The 18,916-nt window shown below is 41.1% G+C and overlaps 1 pseudogene; it reads left to right on the top strand.

The window, feature by feature from the left end:
- Positions 1–18,622, top strand: part of LOC125118011 (28S ribosomal protein S15, mitochondrial-like) — a 40,437-nt pseudogene extending 21,815 nt beyond the window's left edge.
- Positions 18,623–18,916: the final 294 nt, after the last annotated feature.

Genomic DNA, 18,916 nt, shown 5'->3' with positions numbered 1-18,916 from the left:
TCTTCCAGGTTCTTAACCTGCGGGGCCACAATGTGAACTCTTTGTGTTTTATTTTATGATGATTATCTTCCAAAAGGGCAAAATCAAAAGGTGCAAAATCTTTCAAATCTTACGTTGGGAAGTCACAGCATCACTTCTGCCACATTCTCTTGGTCAAAGCAAGTCACAAGGCTAGCCAAAATTCAAATGAGGGAAAATCAACTCTACTTTTTGGGAGGAGGAAGGGCAAAGTCACACTGCAAAAGGGCAGGTGGTTGGGAGGAATTGTTACCATTTTTGGTAACAACCTAACCACCGAAGGTTACAACTTGGTTACAACTTAGAATGAAATGAGAGTCCTCAACATTCAGCACAGTACCTTCTACAAACACTCTAGTTTACGTGCTATGTTTTATAAAGGGCTAGGGGGTTAGTTCCCATTGTGGCTCAGTGGAAACGAATCTGAGAAGCATCCATGAGGATGCAGGTTCAATCCCTGGCCTCGCTCAGTGGGTTAAGGATCTGGCATTGCCACGAGCTATGGTGTGGGTTGCAGATGCACCTCCAATCCTGCATTGCTGTGGCTGTGGTGTAGGCTGGTAGCTACAGCTCCATTTCGACCCCTAGACTGGGAACTTCCATGTGGCGAAGGCGCGGCTCTAAAAAGACAAAAATGGAGGGGGGGCCTAGGGGTAAGCAGGAAAATTACCGAAAAATTATAAATGCTCAATAAACATAGGAAAAAATGCTCAATGCCAAAAGTAATGAAAGCTGAAAGAGGCCATTTTTCATCTGCCAAAGTGGCAAACAGTTGAATAATTATAAACCATGAATGTAAAGGATCTACAGCATAAAGAGCTACAATTTCAAATATGTGAAAAGAACCTCAAAAGCTACATTTGACCCGCAGTAATTTGAAAGTATGTTGAGGCCCCAATTTGAATACCACCTGCTAGAAATGCAGAATTGAATCACAAGAACTAGAAATGGAGCCCTAGAGAGACCCTACAAAATAAATCTCAATTCATCTTTCCTATTTTCTGCTACTTCTGCATGTTGGTCTGCTTATAAGCTGGAAGGAAACATGCCAAAATGTCAAGAATGCTTGAATCGTGGGTGATTTACACTGCCTTCAAAATTTTCTGTATTTTTCTCATCCTTTGTTTCCAAATATTTTACTTTTATACTCAGTTAAAAAGAGTAAAGATTAGGCCTAGGATTGAATACAATATTTCAATTAGAGCTCCTTTCATTTTTCTTGAATAAGACAAGCACATCACATCCCCGATCAAGATCTTTGCACTTGTAGTTCCCCTGCCTGGAAGCGCTCTTCCCTTAGATAATTCATCTCGCTTGTTCTTTACACCCTCCAATCTTTGCCCAAAAGTCACTTTTTAAATGAAGCCACCCCCTACCACCCTATTTAAAATTGCAAATAATCCTGTGCACTTAACAGCACCACCTTTCCCCTATCCCTGTTTATTTTCTCCAAAGTTCTAGTCTCTTCCTAGCAGCTCATATAGTTTATTTTTGCGTGTATTGTCTCCTCGCCACTCCCGCCCCCATAGAATTAAAGCTACAAGGGAGCAAAAAGGTTGTATCTCCAGAGCCTAGAACAGTGCCTGGCACAGAGTAGGATTTTAGTAAATGTTGTTGAAGAAAGAAATGAGCTTTTAAAACTGGTATTCAGTCCAGGGCAGGGCCCAGATAGACTATGGTCACATGAGACCCGCATCCTACATTTCTCTTCATTTAGCCTCCAATCACATCAGCTTTCTTAACATCCACACTAATACAGCTGCCTCTTATTAAATCTGTTTTCAGTGAAACTCCCAGGCCTTTTACACAGAAACTATTCTTATATCCTGTCCTAGTATAAATCATGACTCTGTATTTATTTTTTATTAAATTTTAAGTTCAAGCCCCCACATTCATCTTGCAAGTGTTGGCCATCCTTCTGGCCTGTCAAAATCTCTGTTGAATCTTGATTCTAATCTTAGATCAGCCATACTTTCCAGTTTTGTGTCTGCAGATTTGATTAATGTCTTAAATATCTTTATTAGGTTTTCCTGGGGCAGAGCCTAATGAACAAGTGGAAAATATTGAATAAATGGTGACTTGTACCAGATAACTTGTTAATATACACTTTCCCCTGCTTAGTCCTCTCAATGGCATTCATCGTTAAGTGGCTGTTATCTCCCATTTACAAACAACTGAGGTTGAGTTAAGCATGTGACTTGCTCAGTACCTCACATGTAGTGATAGAAGGAGGATTCCTACTTGGATCACCAAACCCATATACTCCTGTAATATAAAGGCTGCACCACATCTTTATGGCCACCAAGAATTCTTAAGTTCCAGAAGTAGGTTGCTGGCTACAATCCTAATTGAAGTTACAAGCACTGCACTTAAAGCAATACTTCTGGGCCAATGGTTAACTTTCACTGTGCATCACAATCACTTGGAAAGCTTTTAGAAAAAGAAAAAGAAAAAAGAAAGAATGAAACATGAACATCCAGGCACCATCTCCCAAAATTTCTGGTTTAACTGGTCTATAGTAAGGTAACCCATTTTATAAAATTTCTGCAAGTGATTCTTTCATTTTTTATTTATTTTTATTTTTATTTATTTTGCTTTCCCTTCATTGGTCTCTAGCTCTTTTTTTTTTTTGTCTTTTTTTGTCTTTTGAGGGCCGCACATGGAAATTCCCAGGCTAGGGGTCTAATTGGAGCTGTAGCTGCCAGCCACAGCCACAGCCACAGCAACACAGGATCCGAGCCGCATCTGCGACCCACACCACAGCTCACGGCGACACAAGATCCTTAACCCACTGAGCAAGGCCAGGGATTCGAACCCACAACCTCATGGTTATTAGTCAAGTTCATTAACCACTGAGCCATGATGGGAACTCCCAGGTCTCTTTCAGACCTTTGTTTTAAACTGTCGGCAACTTGCCCAGTGCTCTGAGGCTTCCTATAAGGAATGCTTCAAGTCAAAATGCATTTGTTGCCTTTCCTATTACTAAGGATTCACTACCAACATCTTTGGGCATCCCCACGTAAACCAATAGCATTTGCTTTTTCTTGTTTACTCTTTTTCTAACAGAATTCCAGAATAAAAATAGATCTCTCTCTCTCTCCCTCTCTCTCTCTCTTTCTCTCTCTATATATATATATATACACACACATAGCATATAGTGATCCTACCACCAGGAGGTGAAGGATCTGGTGTCCTTGCAGTGTCCCTTAACCTGGCATGGGAAGGCCAGGAGGCATGGGCACCTGAGGTGTGCAGTGTCAAGTCAGGGCCAGGAGGTGGGTGGGTCTTTAACAGCCCCCCTCCCAAGTGATTCTAATGTGCAGCTAAGGTTGAGATCCACTGAATATAGAAGCAGAGTAGAGGAAATGCAAAACTGCCCACATCCAATTTTTTATAAATAGAGAGAAACACTACATTTGCAGAACCTCCCAGATGCTCTAAAAAAACCCAGGTATATATTACATATGCATTTTTTTTGCTTTTTGGGGCCATACCTGTAGCACATAGAAGTTCTCAGGCTAGGGGTGGAATCAGAGCTGCAGCTGCCAGCCTGCACCACAGCCACAGCAATGCCATATCTGAGCCGCATCTGCAGCCTACGATGCAGCTTGTGGCAATGCCGGATCCTTAACCCTCTAAGCAAGGTCAGGGATGGAACCTGCATCCTCATAGATACTAGTTGGGTTCTTAACCCATTGAGCTACCATGGGAACTCCTACATATGCATTTATAAACAAAACAAAGCAAAAAACCCTCTATTTTCTCACTTGTCCTGACTCCATCTGGATTCCCACTATCACCTCGCTGGAGTGGTCTATACTCCTCTCATTCCCCTCCCCACAAAACACACACACACACATAGTGGCACCTTATTGATTATGCTGGGGGGTAAGTCCTGAGCCAATACCTTTGATGTATTTTAAGTTCTTCCTTGGGGGGAACCCCAATACCATTTGGTTTTCTTTCAAAATTAAATAAAACATATTATGTTTTTCTATCTAAACTGCAAGAGAACCAAACATTTACACCAATGGGTGTTAAATGAACAGCTCTATTTCTTCACTATTTTTGTACTTTTGTTTTGCTTTTCTGCACAAATCCGTTTTATTCATCATATGCTTAAATCTACTTCTTTCTAAAATACCATTTGAATTTGAATATACTTATGTATTTTACAATCACTCTTACTTTTGTTTGTTTTATCTTTCAACTTTGTTTCCCTAGGCCACACTGCCTCTCAGTCCATCTTACACTGTAACTTCCAGAGTCAAAAATCTAAAACAGCAATGTAGAGCTAAAACTTAAATTTTTGCAAACATTGAACTAACCCAGCTATGAGATAATAACACGAAGAACAATTACCAATTCCACATTAGTGTGAACGTGTTTCTCAGAGGTTATTTTGTTCTGTTCCTCCCCTCTCTCATGAAAGCATCAAATTCCCAACCAGATGACTTTAAAATGGTCAGTCTAAAACTATAATAAACATGTTCTGGGGTGAACAAATAAAGGCCTTCAGAGAATGCAAAGAAACTACAGTGAACATCAATCAAAATCGTCTAAATAGTAGCCTATCTTTAATACATCTTCCCTGTTGAGGATATCAAACTCTAATACTCTGTAATGTTGAGACTTCAGCCATGCATTTTCTATGTCATGGGGATTGTAGAATGTAGACTGAGTCTCATTCCATTCATCTGATATACAAAGAAAATTAGCTCAAGTACTGTCTGATGGAGACAAGGAGATAAGTTACTCAATATCTTTTTCTTAGACCTTCCTGCCTCTCCTTTGGAGGTTAGGCATACTCCTTGACAGATTTTTTTGTTCAAAAATGCATTTTCTTAGGAATTCTCCCTTTTGAAACCTCTTCCTCCTCATCTCAGACCCTCTAACAGACAAACACACATCAAACTCCTGTTCTCAAGTTGGTCCTTTGCCGAAGTCTGCCTTGCTCAGCTTAAGAAACCTTTCATTCAATGCTTTTGTTCAAGTAGCTATCATTGATCAGCCACCAAGTGCAGAGTACTGGGCTACATACAGAACACAGGTAATAAAAAGAGTCCCCTGACCCTTCACATAACTGTTTTAAGGATGAGAAATAATATGTTATGTCCATTTGATAGATGAGGAAATGGAGGTATAGAGTGGTTACCTCACTTGCTCAAGGTCATACATAGCTAATAAGTGGTAGAGCAAAGGCAGAAGCTCAAGTCAGTCTGACTCCCTCGCATAAACTCCTTCCCCTGGGACTATAGAGGGGCAAACACATGTAGATAATTTTCCTGTAAATGTTAGTAGGGTTCTGAGCTCAAAAGTTAAGATTTCCATGTCATTGAAAAGTTTAACAAGTCTTTGGGAAGTAGGTTTTCATAGGCTTCGAGGTAGAAAAATGTTGTATTTGAGTTATTTTATGAAGCCTAATTTAGCAGTGGCCTGCAGAATTAACTAGAGAGGAAAAAAATGAGTCTTAACAGATACTAGTTTTCAGGCACTTGATAAAGAAGTAAAGACATCACCTTTGGGGTTTGTTAGGTCTAGGTTTCAATCCTAGGTTATCTTGGGCATGTCTAGGTGATCTTGGGCATGTCACTTAACCTACCTGAGTCTCCGTTTCCTCATCCTCATCCTATAAAAGGGAGAATGTGGTACCAACCTCACAGAGCTGTTGAGAGGATCACATGAGGAGACGTAAATAAGACTCCTAACACAATACCTAACATACATAAGAGCTTGCCTATTGCCAGAGTGTTGGCCTCTGTTGAACAAATATAATAAGAGGGAGAAAGATACGGAAGGAAGCAGACCAACTGTGAAGGAGAAACTCAGCATATTCAATAAATGATTGATGACAAGGTTGAGGAAGAGGAATGGAGCAGAGAGGACTTGGTTTGGGGTCTTGGTGAGCCCCACCTCAATAGAACACTCTAGTAACCAGTAGCATAATGCTGATCAGAACCCAACTGACATCTGTATAGCACTTTGACTTTACAGGAGCCCTTTCAAATCCCTTCTCTTGTTTTACTATAATGTGACCCATAGTGATTTATCAGGCTCTTGGGGAAGAGCCTGATAAATAGTTGCATGTCAGTAAGTGACGTGATCTTTAATATTCTTTTCATCAGTCACTGCTTTTGGTCAAGGAATAAACATTGTGGTAAAGAGTCATAGTCGGTCTTCTTGGTACCTTCAAGCCCCCAACCCATCCCATGATTGGCAGCCCAATATGAGTCCACATATAACCCAAGTGATACTCCCATAACTATGCAGGTACGTTATAAGGCTGTTCACTGCTATATGGTTTGTACTTGCACAGAAAGGAGAACTAACCTAGGTAACCATTAGGAAGGGACAGATTAAATAAATTATGGTATATTCATACCTGGAATACTGTATCATTGTTAAAAAGAATAAGTGATGGGCTGATACAGAATAATCTTCATGGCTCATTATTAAGAGAAAAACTAGGTATGGAATGGTATGATCCTATTAGCATTTTTTCAAAGAAGATATAAATGCACCTATATGTGCATCAAAAAATTTAGAAAGACTCTAAAAATGACCAGTGTGTCTATTTCTGAAGGGTGGGATGGGGGTTGGAGGAAAAAAAGACTACACAGCAGCTTTCATTCTATAAAGACTTATTCTGCTTGACATATTTACTGTATGAATGTATTAGTTTTATGCTGGAAAAAAGAAAAGTAGTTAAAAAAAAAAACCTCTATAGTTCCTATAGGCTGAAAACACTCCATCAAATCCAACAGTTTAAATTAAAGAGAAAGATGTGCCTCTTGCCCAAGTCAATCACTATGTTTGTATTCTCTATGCTCTCAGGTGATTGTCTTCCTCCAGAGGAGCTTTATTTGATTTCAAATTAGGGATAAGTGAGTTATATTCATAGGGCTATTGTATTGATACAGAGTGCTGGAATTGAATGCCTATTGGCCAAGGCAACCTCACTGATAGATATCCTAGGAAGATCTCTTTTAAGATGTCTGAATAGTAGTATCCACAACACAACAACAACATTAAAATCATATCTAATCTAGAGTAATAACTCTCAAAAGCTAATCTTTGGGTGTGTCAAATAGGGTCCTAGATTCCTAGATGTTTTGCATGCATTAACTCATCTCATTTAGTCCTCATGACACCCTTGCAAGGCAGGTATTACTAATGCCATTTTCTCTTTTTCTTTTCCTTTTTTTTTTTTTTTTTTTGTTGGCTACATCTATGGCACGTGGAAATTGCAGGGCCAGGGATTGAATCCATGCCACAGGAGCAACCTGAGTTGCTGCAGTGACAACACTGGATTCCTAACTCCCACTAATGCTATTTTCGAAATGAAGCCAACTATGACCTTCCTAGCTAGATAAGTCCTTCAAATAGTTTTTCTGAATTTTTTAACTTGCAAGTTATTGAAACCATATTTAGAAAGTATGCTTCATTCTCATCATAGTGTTGAGGGCTTCCCTAAGGCCCCCAAGCCCTCTGAGATACCAACTTGTCCAGGAGCTCCTCCCTCCAAAAATCCACTTCTAGGGGGCTGGAAATCAAATGCAGCATCTGGGTAGGTTACTGAACCCACCACTGCCCTTAGCCTCAGTTTCTTCATCTCTAAAACAGGTATAGAAAATACTCCAGAGTTAATTCAGAAATTGTTAAAAGGACTAAATAAGGTAATTATGTGAAAGCTCCAAATACTATGGTGCTGGAACAAAGGGGATATCTAGCTTTTCATCACAGGTTATAAGAGTTATTGTCAACAAAAATAAACTCTGCCATGCCTTCACTTCAGAGAATCAAAGATTTTTAGTGCTAGAAAGATCCTGGAAACCATACATCCCTGTTTTTAAAGATGAGACCCCTTAGGTGAAAAGAGCCAAGTAGCATCATCACACAGCAGTCAGCCCTCAAGCTTCAGTCTTCCAAGTCCAAATCTCACATTCTTCACCTCCTTGACTGTCTCCTTTGCGCCCTCGTCACGGCCCTCTAAATCCTTTCCCTGCTCCATGCTGTCTTAGCAAGCAGATCCCCTGAAAGTCAGACCTACTTCTTTGGCCCTAGCTTCTTCATCAATGAGATGAGTAGTGAGCAATGAAGACCTTCCTGGCCCTATTTTTGTATGTCCACAGCTAGTCAGTAGGAGAGCTGGGGCTAAAATCCGTGGCTTCAGAGCTCTATCCTCCATCCCCAATCATCATTCCCAGAGCAGAGCTAGCTTGACTCATAACCAGAATAGGCAAGGAACAATTCACATGATGACTGAAATTGCCCCTGAGGAAGTCTCTCACACCAATAGCACCAAAACAGTCTGAAATCCCACGAACAGGAATTCATCTTTATGGGTTACAGGTTGCATCTCAAAATTCTTTGTTATGTGCAAATGTCCCTAAAAGGGATAGCATAATGGCCAGGACAAGCCATAAACTCTTAAGCCCAGAAAATTGGGAAATGGATACTAGCTTGGAAATTAAACCTGAGCTCACATGCAGTCTCTGCCACTTTCCAGATATGCAAATTTGGAAACCACTCCAAACCTCAGTTTTCACACTTGTAAAATGAGTATGATCACATTCATTTCAACAGGGTGGGGCTAGGAAGGTTGAGTGAGTCAGAGGTGTATTGTGTCTGGCTAATTAGCACTTAGTAAATGATGGTGCTGTTACTATTATTATTGATCTTGTCTTTCAATTTGCTTGCTAAAAGTACAACAGAGTGCATGAAATACCCTGAGAGAAGAGGTTTGGTAGGGCTGAAGAGGATCAAGAACACTGGAATGGGAGTTCTTTTGTGGCTCAGTGGGTTAAGGATCTGGCATTGTCACTGCAGTGGCTGGGTACCTGCTGTTGGGTGGGTTCGATCCCTTGCCCAGGAACTTCCACATGGTGCAGCCAAAAAAGAAAAAAAAGAACTCCAGAATATACCAAAACACTAGACACAAAAACAAGCCCAAGAATCTATTAAAGGATAATTTGCAAAGAAGGTATAAACATGACTCGCTGACAGATACAAAATAAACACATGTCAAAGATTTTATTTAACTCATTAATTAATGAGGGTCCCAGTAAGCATTATGACTGGTTCCAAGGAGAATTGAAAGCACCACACATATTTAGGCAGATAAGGAATGCTGAAATGAAATTACAAATATATGCAAAATGAGTAAAAAATCAATTGCATTCCACTAGACACAACTAATTTGCATTTCTATGGAAAAAGTAATTTGTATTATTATCAGTTTTCAACAACTTACAGAGTTGTAAAAAAAGCTCAAAGACAATGAATGGTGGAGATAACCATGAAAGGTATACCAGACAAGACACTTATTAATTTTTTTTCTATTTCAAAGACTTGCAGAATTTTTCCTGATAAGTCCTACAAAGTGATCTGGGCCCACAGCTGCTCCTTGAGGTCAGGGCCCTGGGAAAGGAGGGCAGAGGAGGATTTTGGAGAGAGGCAATGAAAGAGAACAGGTTTTCCCTACCTCTGAAACATAAAGACAGCCTGTAATCTAAGACCATCCCTGCTGGAGGTCTGTTCACTTTGCCCTTAATAAAAGACAAGCTGTGTGTGACAAAGACTGTTAATTATCTCTTGATATCCATTCTCCTCTTCTTTCTTAGTAACAGAATCCTCCATTTTTAGCTGGGCACAGGGCCATCCAGAATAAAGACAACACTTCTCAGCCTCACTGATGTGACCACATGACTAAATCTTCCAGCCAAGGGAATTTTAGCCTAACAGTCCTGAGAAACTTCCAGGATTGGTCCCTATAGGGAAAGGACACACCCCTCTTTGACCCATCCACTTTTCTGCCAGCTGAAAGGTAGATGTAATGTCTGCAGCTTGAGCTGCCATCTTGGTGAAGACCACCTGTTGAGCATAGCTGAGTGTCAAGCTAGCAGGAGCACATGACTGTGATAACTCCAGAAAACTGCCCCTGTCTTAAGAGAGAAATGGACCTTGATCTTTTCCCTCTGTTCCTTGGGGGTTCTTGTCACAGGCAGCTAAAGCTAACCTTGACTGATGAGGGGAGGAAATCCTGAAGAAAGTTTGGGCTTTTTGTTTTCCTGAGGAATTTCAATTGCAACTTGCAGTGGTTCCTCTGAAAAATTACCTTTCTATTTGTAGCTAAACTTCAACTCAATCTCACCCTCCATTACTACTTTCTGCTACTCACACGTACACAATTTCCTAGAGATAATCTTTGCCTGTGACCATAAGGAGCCGTTGAAAACTTCACTTAAGATTTACAGTAGCAATTAACAAAAACTATGGTGGGGGAAGTCCAAGGTGGTTCAAAGTGTTTGCCCCACACCTACATGTAAATGCCAGTGCTCTACCTCCCAACTCAGGAAGCTTGGGTAGGTTGCAAGCAGGAAGGTAGCTCAGTGAAAGCAGGGCTGTGGAGAGGTGATCAAAAGGAAGTCCTACATGCTGGGAGGGAAAATTTCAGTCCATTCCTGATTATCTGCATTTTTTATAGCCTGAATAATTCCAAACCACATCCAAAAGAAAACCCAGTGGCGTCTGGCTTTGGGACGCATTCATTCTTGCAGCAGCTGCAGATTTACCTTGGTGATTCTGTTTTCCTGGAGCTAATATTAGAGTTTGTTGGCATTCCCCAAGCACATGCTAACTAATTGCAGGCAAAGCAAGCTGAAGAAGCCATAGTGGGATTAAAATTTTGTTGCAGATAATCAACAAAGTGAATAATACACCCACTGATAATCAAATTGAACAAACTATGTAATTTTCAGACTCTGCTAGTCCTTCATATTTCTATTTCCTGTGAGATAGTAGAATACCAGCCCCCAGATTCTTTTATACTTTCCTTTTACAGCACTCAACATTCCATCCACTTCTTTAAATGTGTTCTGAAAACTCTGCAGTCTCACTTTCATCAATGTGAAAATTATGGCATTATCTTTCAAGCTCCATTAAAAATCCATATTTTGAAGAATTGTTTGAAGATCTTTCTCAAGGAGAAAGATGATATTTTACACAAAGAAGCCTAACCCTTCTGCAGACATGGCAACCCTGGGAATCACATTTCCACTTGACTGATGCTGGAAGATTCAGGTTGTGGACTTCCATAGAGATATGATTAAAACATTGAAAAATAACACTGTATATTGTTTCATTCTTTTACCTCTCATAATTCAAAATATTACTTTCTGTTCTCTTTTCTGCTTTTTTTGGAACCGAAAGAAAATCTGTCATTTGTGTCTGCTATACTCCGAAACCCTTTTATTTTTACTCTTAAAACCCCCACGGAGGAATGAATAGGCAAAGCACAAAGGATTTTTAAGGTGGTGAAGAATTTTTTTTTTGAAAAATATTCTTATGATACTAAAATAGTGACTCCATGTCATTATACGTTTATCAAAACCCACACAATGGACAACACCAAGAAAAAACCCTAGTGTAAACTATGGACACTGGATGATGATGTGTCAATATAGGTTCTTTGACCGTAACAAATGTACCACTCTGCTGGGGGATTGTTGGCAATGGGGGAAGTTAACTATGTGTGGGGGCTTGGGGTTTATGGGAAATCTCTGTACCTTCCCCTCAACTTTGCTATAAACAGAAAACTGCTCTAAAAACAAAGCATTTAAAAAAACCATGTCCAGGACAGGGGCGGTGGGGGGGATGGCACCCCATCCCATATTGCCATCGTAAGAGGGCATCTAGGGATGTGATTTTTTGGTCAAACTTTGTGTCTAATCTCTTCATAGCCAATGAGAAGGCTAGGAACTGAGGCCCCAAAAGGCTGAACACCTTTCCAACTGTGGCTGACCTTGTCCATAGCTCACCATCACTGTAGGGTGCAAAGACCAGTATCTCTGCAAAGCATTGGACTCAGTCCCATTCTAAAACCAACAAAAATATCCCCATTATTGAAGACAGTAATCTTCACCTCTTAACCTGACCATCCACAGTTTTTGCCAATTGTTTTCTTTCACTTTCCTTACAAGGTTTATTTCTTCATTTATTTATATCTTCTTCCCTAGACTTTATCCTTTGGGTGAGAAAGTACAGTCATAGTTTAGGGTTGCTGAAGTTACCGTTATCTCCCTCTGTATTCATATAACAGGAAGCCTCAAATCAGCGGTCCTGACCTGCAGCATCAGCATCACCTTCCTGGAAATGCAAATTCTCCAGCCCCACCCCTGACCTAGAGAATTGGAGGCTGGAATGGGGTGGGGGTGGTGTTAGAGCCAAGCACTCTAGGTGATTCTGAAGCACACTCGTGTGCAAACACTGCCCTAAAGCAGTGATTATTACTGGGATCACCTGGGGACATTTCCCATGCCATGTACCCAGAGTATGGGATTTAGTAGGTCTGTCACGGAGCCAGAATGTATAGTTATAAAAAGCTCCCGGGTGATTCTTAGACATAGCGCTAAATGAGGAGTACTGCATAGTGGATCATTATAGCTTTAAGACTGCATTTGGCCAAATACCTTATTTCTACAATATTTTATTTCAAAGAAATGGATTGGGGGGAGCTGGTGGTGGGTGGGCAGGACAAAAGAAAGAGACTGGCTTTGTTTCCAGTTATAATAGCCAATACATTTTAGAAGCCTAATTTGAAATCCCAGAACCAAGAGGTAACTCCATAAATAACCAAAGATCAAGGTTATTTAAGACCCAAACCCGCTCATCTTCTCCTCTTGACATACAGTCGTCCCTTAATTCATTTCCATCTTTAAATGTTCTTATTTTGGGTAACAGGAAAGCTGAGAAAAGAAATTGACATTTATGTGCCAGGTGCTTTATACTGAGCAGTTCATTTAGTCATCACAGCAACCTCCTCAAGGAGCTAGTCCCTCTCCCAAAAGAAGACATTGAGGCTCAGAATATTAAGAAGCATGCCTAGCTTCCAATAACTACTAATTGGCCAAGAGGAAAGGTGAACCTAAATCCATGTGGCACCCTCTCTTCCTCTCCACACTATTCACTTGTGTTTTGTGACAGTTGAAGTCATTTCCAAACAGCAATGTGTTTTCCATGCAAAAATCTGCCCTGGTTTACAGTAAACTTTGTTTCAAAACAACAAGGGTTGGAAAAATTTAAAAACTCAGACAAAAAAAGGGAGAAATCAAAGACATCTGATCTTGATTCCCCTGGAAGAGAGATTTAAAACTGAGAACACTTACGTATGAGTTTTTGAGGTTCTGAAGGATAATTTTACTTCATAAAATGGAAAGCAGAATCAGTGATTCTCTATCTTCACCAGGAAATGAAAAAAAAAAAAAAAAAGTACTGGCCTGGTGTTGCCCTGTTTCTGTTTTAGGTTCCAAATAAGCATATTTGGTATATGCCCTGTGAAGAAGTCCTGTTTGAACCACCTCATGGGGGGGGGGGCGGGTTCCAAACACTTTTAAGAAAGAATTATTTTTTAATCTCTATTTCAGATAGCACCTAGAACAATGCCCAAGACAAAGTTGGTGCTTTCACTATATGCACATTGAATAAGCACAGCTGAATTTATGAGCAGTTGTTAAACAGAAGAAAGGATCATCCAGGATGTCCTTTGAGAAGCTGAGACATGAGCAAATTAATGAATGAATAGATAGATATTCCTCCATCTGAGGTGGCTGAAATAGGGTTTCCACAATGGTTGGGGCTGAGAAGCTCACCTACTGCTCTAAGTCAAGGCTGACACTACAAACACACACCCATCTCACTTCACCCTTTCACAATAAGCTAATCACTTCCCTTCTGGAAGTTTACAAAGTAACCAAATAAAGACTAAAGCACTCAGACATTAGGGTGGATGCTATCCACTGCAAAGATACTGATTACTACTTTCAACAAAGAACTCATTCTTTCCATTCTCACAAATCAACATGCTTGATCTGCATCCATTGAAAAAAAAAAAAAACCTAAAGTTCACAATGGATCAAAGAAGCACCCTCCCCCCCAATTCCTGAATACTCTGCAGGTCCAGCAGGAGTTGCTTTCTTATACAGATGATGTGCTGGTCTTTTCAAAGGGGTTTCATAAGTGCCTCCATTTACCTCCCCTCCCCATACCCACACCATAATAAGCTATCCCGGAAGTTCTAGGCAGAAGGAAATTGTCAACCTGCAGAATGCATATGCTAATTTCAATTGCATGTCCTTGGTAGGTCATTTGCCAACTGAAGCAGAGAATTACTAGCAGATGACCTTGCTTTTGGAGCTGGGGAATTTTACCCAGAAGAAAAACAGAGAGTAAACGTAAAGCATATGTGTGGCAGACACATATAAAGATCCTGCGAAAGACAAAAATGCAAATTCTTTGGCAACCTGGGGGTAGGGGCTGATCCTGGGCATTGACCCAACAGGGACAAAGACCAGCACCCTCTAAAGGGCATAACTTCAGCCATATTTGAGTGCTGTATATGATCTTTCTGACTATGAGGTTGTGGACCACGTGAATGGTCATCGCCTGGAAAGACAGTTATAAATACAGCTTCATTCTCAGACTTCCTGACTCAGAATGCTTAAGGGTAGATGTTGGGAGTGAGCATTTCTGCAAGCACACAGATGATTCTTTCCATGAAACACCAAGTCTGAGAATGACTGCTGGCAAAAACTGAAGAACTTCCATTCTAGCTGACCAGCAGAGCCCCATTGCCATGGCAACGTGCTGACAGCCATTTAGAAGCAATGTGCTCTAATGTCACCACTGGCTGGGAAGCACACCACTGCTCAGAGGTGGTAGAAGAATCACAGTTGAAATAATTAAGGAGTGGTCCAGTAGCTATGTGGGGAGGCTCAATCAGCACCATCAAGTGGTTTGCTGAGTACAGAAAACACAAAACTAAGCACTTTTAAGAGATCAGAACAATATAGAAGACAGGATTTTTGTCATTGAAGAATTTAAATCAGATGGTTAGTTTGAATCTATTTTAAAAAAAAACAAATAGAAATTCATAATATTCTCTCTACTAATATCCTGAGATCTGTAAGAAAGTAAAAGTAGGAAAAGAAGGCTACAATTAAAACCACTTTCAAAAAGCTAAGTTGTCAAGTTTTTCCCTCCTATGCTTGTAAGCTTTGCCAGAGTCCAGACTATTTTTAAAGACTTAAGGTGGTTTTCAGAGGATGTGGCCACAAATGGTGCCCATACTACATCAGATCCTGACTATTATACGTGTGGATCTGGGCAACTGTAAGGGGAAAATTTTCATCATGAAAGAGCAAATAAAACTGGTGTGTGCGAGGTAACAGTTAAAACTGTTACCACATTAGTCCCAGATGTTTTTCCAAAGGGACTGAGTTTTATTTGAAAGCTGAGACAGACTAAGGTCTCTACTCCCTCTCACCATGCCTTTAATATAGAAAATTTATGCCAATTAAATAACACACAAGGATTAATTACCATTTCAAGGTTATCAGTAAAACACAAACTCTCTCTTTCAATACTTTGGTGCTTCAATTGTTTTCAGTAAGTTCAGGTATTTTCAGGAAAAAAATGCAATGAGTAGATGGAAAGAAAGAATGAAGGTGTCTCCCTTAGGTGTTGCCCCCCAATCAGAAAAGAGATGAGAAAATTTGTGTCACAAACCAACAGCTTTTAAAACAAGAATGAGCCCTTGGGTTCTTAAATCTCCCAGAGCTGGTTAGCTTAGGTAGACAGAAGAAGGAAGGGGAACAATAATTAAACGGGAGGAGACTCTCAGAAATCATAGCCTCATACAGTGTTCTCTGTTAGCCTGTGTTCAAGGCTTTCCGGGACAAACACACACAGCTCCCTTTCCAAACTTCCCTCTGCTACTCCCCTAACACCAGATAAATGGGCCTCCTCTGTGTCCACGAAGTTCACACTCTACATCACCACCTCACCTCTTTCTGCACACCTGACATCCCTCTTTCCTCATGCCGTCTTTTGAGAGTGGCCCAAATCCCCCCTCTTCTTTCCTCCAGTTTCCAAGCTCTCTATGCTTCTTCTGCTCTGACCCCTGCCCAGCCCAGGCAGTGACTGTCACTACCTGTTCTGAGCTGAATGTGCCCTCCCAAATGCATATGTTGAAGTCCTAAATCCCCCAGTATCTCAGAGTGTGACCTTATTTGGAGACAGGGTAGTTGCGGATGTAATCAGTTAGGATGATATCATTAGGGTGGGTTCTAATCCAATGTGTCTGGTGTCTCTATAAAGAGAATACCATGCAAAGAAAAGGAGACTTGCACAGAGAGAAAAGGATGTGAAGGCCCAGGAAGAAAAGATGGCCATCTTCCAAGCCAAGGAGGGAGGCCAGGAACAGCTGCTTCCCTCACAGCCCTCAGAAGGAACCACCGCTTCTGACATTTTGATCTTAGACTTCTGACTTCCGGAACCATGAGACAATACATGACTGTTGTTTAAGCCATCCAGTTTGCAGCTCTTTGTTATGACAGCCCCAGCAAACTAATACGTGAATTCTCACTTGGTATTTAGCAAGTGAGAATGTGGAGCCAGGGCCACATTTTGATGTTTGTGTCCCTAGACACTTTTACCTTTGTGGGCCCCTTTCTCCATGCAAAATATTAAAATTCAATGAGTAGAGTATATTTTATGACTTCATTGTTATAAAGATGAATATAGAAATATTAGATATTCAGACACATTCCTCAAGCTGAAAATTCATTTTCATGGACCCTAAAGGTATCATGGGCCCCAGGAGCTGTGCCTGTTGTGCCTAAGGGATAAGTCACCCCACTTGCAGCCTTCTGAGCAGTCACTTTGGTGACAACACCTTGTGCTACCAAGCAGACCATAAGAGACTATGCATGACCTGTAGCAGCTGTTCGAGAAAAACCTGCCAATTAATTGATCTGGTCTAACCTACTGTTTCTAGCAAGATCTATGGCATCTAAAAGTCCCAGCACACTTCACTGTGGTGTCTTCTTCCTTTTTACATCTCCAGGGAAGATAACTCCATTTCGAAGTTTGTCAGAGCTGACATCTGGAATCAGTCCCATAGGTGACCCAAATGCCCTTCAAAACCATCTAAGAACATTCCCAATTATAAATGTCCCCAACTCCATATTACCTATCATCTCACTGTGTGACCTTGATCAATGATACAAACTACTCTGGGCCTCAGTTTCCACATATGTAAAATAGGAAGGGCTCTTCCAATAAACTAGTCGAGCAAGAACTAAAACCCAGCTCCAAATCTGGTGCCCCTAAATTCAGATATGTTCCAAGACAGAGAATCTCCAAAGATAAGATAAGGAAGCCCCCATAATCTTATGCCTACCAGCTCTTCCAAAACGTGAGATGGTCATCCTAGTTACAGGTTTCCTAAGCTTTACTCCCACTCCCTTTGACTTTCCTAGATTCACAGGGAAATTACGATTGACCTTTTCTTTCCCCTCAGAACCTGAAATTGGGGCCCACAGGCACCTAAAGAATCAATGATTCTTCCCATGGAGCTCAGAGGAGTAAGTTGTGCAGATGGCACTGTCACCCCAGCAAATGATCCTACTATCGCTATTCCTGATCCTCAAGCACATGTTGCACTAAAGTTTATCACTATAACCTTCCAGAAGGATTTCTTAAGCACCTTTTTTCGTGCCAACATTGTAATAGACACAGTGCAAACTGAATCTCAACAGAAGTTTTCCGCTTCATCGTTGGTGGGGGCGGGGGTGGGGAACAAGAAAATAAAACTAATCCTTTTCATCGATAGAAAAGGATTAATAGAATAGGATGTCTCCATACTATAAAATGCTAAAGATAACAAGATAAATCTATATGTACTGATATGAGATCCTGAACACTCCAATAAGTGGTGGCGCCCATGTAACCTGGTCCATACCGTGAAGGTGACAGCAGCCAGGGTACAGGTCCCTCAGGGGTCAGAAGTTATCGTGCCGAGGGTGGCATGTAGGGTGCTGAGTTCCATTCGGACCCAGGTAGTGACTCAGGCCTCGGTTCTCAGGCTTCTGGCAAAGGGGGCACCAGGCTTCCCTCCATCCAACAGGGCCTTTCTTCATGTCCTAGAGGTCTCATTTTCCTTGCCGCCTGCAGATATGCCACCCAGAAACCAGTGCAGTCCAGCCAAGACGGTGACCCACCTCCTTCCATGCTGCTTAAGGACTATCAGATGATGTCATGAAGACTCTTATCTTTGGAAATGGCCGACCAGAAGGAGAAGCTAAAAATCAAGAAAGCATAGTTGATGAACAAGGTCCTGAAAAACCCTGAAGACGCCAGCTCTCTGGAGGCTTGAATTGTTGCCCTGACTGTTAAGATACACAATTATGAAGAACATATGCAAAAACATCAAAAGGACAAAGCCCACATGCACTATCTGCTGATGAGCATTGACCAGAGGAAAAAGATTCTCAAAACCCTCTGCAAGACAAACTCTGTTGTCTTTAAGAAGATATTCAGGGAGCTGAGGATTGAGTACACCCTTCCCCCATGGTACTACCAAAAGCCCACCACCACTGGGTGACCAAGAAGGTTCTGTGCATTCAGGTTTTCCAAGAGGCTCAAAAGCTGAAGAAGCAAAACTGGCACCTTAAAAGCCTCAGCTGCCACAGTCCAGAAATAAGGCCAGAAGAACGCAGAGAGCTCTTCCAAAGCTGGACCAGAGGCAATCAGAGAAAACCAATAAATGTTGTGAAGGTTAAAAAAAATATTTAGACAGATATAGTCCAGTGTGCAAACCATGAGACAAGGATTCAAGGGCAAGCAGTTTATTTGGGAGGTAATACTGGAAAATACCAGCAAGGAAGTGAAGATACGAGACAGAGAAGCAAAGAAAGCCAATAAAAAAAATATGTTACCAAGCAGGTTAACGCTGTGGACAACTGGAGCTTAACTCCTCTGGGGCCTTCTGAGGAACCATAGAACACACCCTACAGTTATCCCAACTGAAAGCTGAGGAAGTGGGGGGGGGGGTTATATA

Source organism: Phacochoerus africanus, chromosome X (genome assembly GCF_016906955.1).
Source record: "Phacochoerus africanus isolate WHEZ1 chromosome X, ROS_Pafr_v1, whole genome shotgun sequence".
In the NCBI taxonomy this organism is placed as follows: domain Eukaryota; kingdom Metazoa; phylum Chordata; class Mammalia; order Artiodactyla; family Suidae; genus Phacochoerus; species Phacochoerus africanus.
Note: the sequence above shows the minus strand (reverse complement) of the source record. Positions and strands in the feature narration are given on the sequence as shown.